This window comes from Carlito syrichta, unplaced genomic scaffold (genome assembly GCF_000164805.1).
Source record: "Carlito syrichta isolate Samal-C Ts95f unplaced genomic scaffold, Tarsius_syrichta-2.0.1 Scaffold126553, whole genome shotgun sequence".
Taxonomy (NCBI): domain Eukaryota; kingdom Metazoa; phylum Chordata; class Mammalia; order Primates; family Tarsiidae; genus Carlito; species Carlito syrichta.
Genome location: NW_007070649.1, coordinates 115867 through 118697, shown reverse-complemented (window position 1 = coordinate 118697; position 2831 = coordinate 115867).

Here is a 2831-nt window from a genome sequence, read left to right as displayed (position 1 = left end):
GACTGGAGTGCAGTGGCCGCTCCCAGCCACCGCAGCCTCGACCTGCTGGGCTCTGGTGATCCTTCCACCTTAGCCTTCCAAGTAGCTGAAGTAGCTGGAACTACAGGCGCGCGCTACCACGCCCGGTTAATTTTTGATTTATTATAGAGATGAGGTCTTGCCAAGTTGCCCAGGTGGGTTTCGAACCTGCGGGCTCAGGCAATCCACTCACCTCAGCCTCCCAAAGGCGCGGGATTACAGGCTGAGCCACCAAGCCTGGCTCTAGTTTTTGATTCATTGTAGAGATGAGGTCTTGCCAAGTTGCCCGGTTGGGTCTGGAACCCACAGGCTCAGACAATTCACGCGCCTCGGCCTCCCAAAGTGCTGGGATTACAGACTGAGCCACCAAGCCCAGCCTAGAGGTGTGGTTTTTGTAGAGATGGATTCTATGTTGCCCAGGCGGGTATCGAACTCCCAGGTTCAAGCAATCCTCTTGCCTCAGCCTCTCAAAGTTCTAGGATTACAAGTGTGAGCCACCATGTCCAGCCTGAATGTGTTCTTTTGGGCTTGGGCTCATCTTGGTTCTGGGCAGGCCTGGCTTCATGGTTGGGGAAGGAGGGAACTTGTCCTGATTACAGCTGGGCACACAGCCGGCACTCCAGAGAATGTGACCCGATGTCACCCCTTGAAGAGACACACATCATACAATTGGAGAGGAGTGCACTGTGCGATACAGATAGTAAGTGTGGAAGCTGCCTACAGAGAGGTGCCACTGGAAGGGTGAGAATGTGATCAGAAGGGTGGAGTGAGCCCTTGAAGGATGGCACGAAGCTGGAGCACGCTGGGCTGAGAGATAGGGGCACACCCACAAGTGTCGGACCAGGCAGAAGGTGGAGGGGCAGGGTGGGGCTGGAGGAGGCAGGAGAGGTCAGTCGAGGAGGCTAGCTTTCAGGAGTGAGAAAACGCAGGAGCAGGTGCAGGGAGTGAGTCCAGGATAGCAGCAGGGAAGTGCCTCCCGATAATCTCTATACTGCTGGTGGACAGGCACAGGTGGAAGTGAGAAAAGTCACAGCAGAGAAGCCAGCCAGACAGGTGAAGACATGCCAGCAGCGAGGGTATGAGGAGATGCACACCAGGCCAGAGGCGGGTGGGGACAAAACCAAGGTGGGTGAGAGAGCTGTTTCTGATGCCTGAGGCCAGGGGCCTGCAGGGCTTGGGGTTTTGAGCCATGCTGGGAGAGGAGCCGCTGTCTCACTGCCAGAGAGAGGCAGTTATGTAGGAAATGTTCTTGACAGACCAGTACCCTCTCCAAAATATCCCCTCTACGATGCTCAGATCTCTCGGGTTCTTCCAGGCGAATACCCTTGGTTCCTCCTCTGAAAACACAGCTCTCAAAACCGCCCCGTCCTCACTCCTTGTCTCCCCCCTCGTGCCTGGCATCCAAGCAACGCTGTTCTAGCTGTCGTCAGGTGGATGGGGACGGGAACCTGTGTGTCATCCCCTCCCTGGGTCAGCACCACTCTGTTCACAGCCTATCTCTGCCACTCACAAGCTGAGAGACTGACCTTTAAGGACATGACCTTTCTGATCCTCTACTTCCTTGTCTGTAAAACAGTGATAATAATAAGACCTCCCTCACAATGTTAGCAAGGGATGGGGTGATATGTCAATAAAAAGCTAGGCTGGGCATGGAGTCTGTAATCCCAGCACTTTGGGAGGCCGAGGTGAGAGGATTGCCTGAGCCCACGGGTTCAAGACCAGCCTGGGCAACTTGGTGAGACCTCGTCTCTACAATAAATCACAAAAACAAGCCTGGCATGGTGGCGTGTGCCTGTAGTTCAGCTGCTTGGAAGGCTGAGGCGGAAGGACCACCTGAGCCCAGCAGGTCGTGGACCAGTGGCATGAACATGCCACTGCACTCCAGCCTGAGCAACAGAGTGAGATTCCGACTCAAAAAATAAAAATTAAATTATAAAAAACTTAGCACAATGTCTGACACATACTAAGTGTAAAATAAATAAGTGCTATTATAATTGATGTAAGGCCAGGCAGGTGACTGACGTCTGTAATCCCAGCACTTTGGGAGGCGGAGATAAGAGGATTGCCTGAGTCCAGGGGTTCAACACCAGCCTGGGCAACTTGGCGAGACCGCATCTCTTCAATAAATCAAAAAATTAGCAGGGCGTGGTGGTACATGCCTGTAATTCCAGCTAGTTGGAAGGCTGAGGCAGAAGGATCACCCGAGCCCAGCAGGTCAAGGCCCGGTGGTGTGAGCGTGCCACTGCGCTCCAGCCTGGGCGACAAAGTGAGACTCCAACTCAAAAATTAAATAAATAAATAAATAAATAAGAGCCATTATTATTGATGTAGCCCAGCTTTCCCTCTTTTTTATTTTGTACTTTTTTAAACAGTCAGATCCCAAGAACTGCACAGAACTTGGGGTCAATAAAAACCTCTTAGATAGTTTGTAAAAACCAAGCCAAACAAGGTCTTCCCTGTTGCAAATCCGTGCACATAACTGTTTCTTTTTTTTTTTTTTTGAGTTGGAGTCTCACTCTGTCGCCCAGGCTGGAGGGCAGTGGCACGCTCCTGGCCACCGCAGCCTCGACCTGCTGGGCTCCGGTGATCCTCCCACCTCAGCCTTCCAACTACAGGCACGGACTACCATGCCCAGCTAATTTGCCCAGGCACATCTTGAACACACAGGCTCAGGCAATCCACTCGCCTTGGCCTCCCAAAGTGCTGAGATGACAGGCTGAGCCACCAAGCCCAGCCTTGTTTTTATCCTAAATACAGAACTTACCTAAATACAGAACTTACCTTGTTTCTAACCTAAATACATAACTTTGATA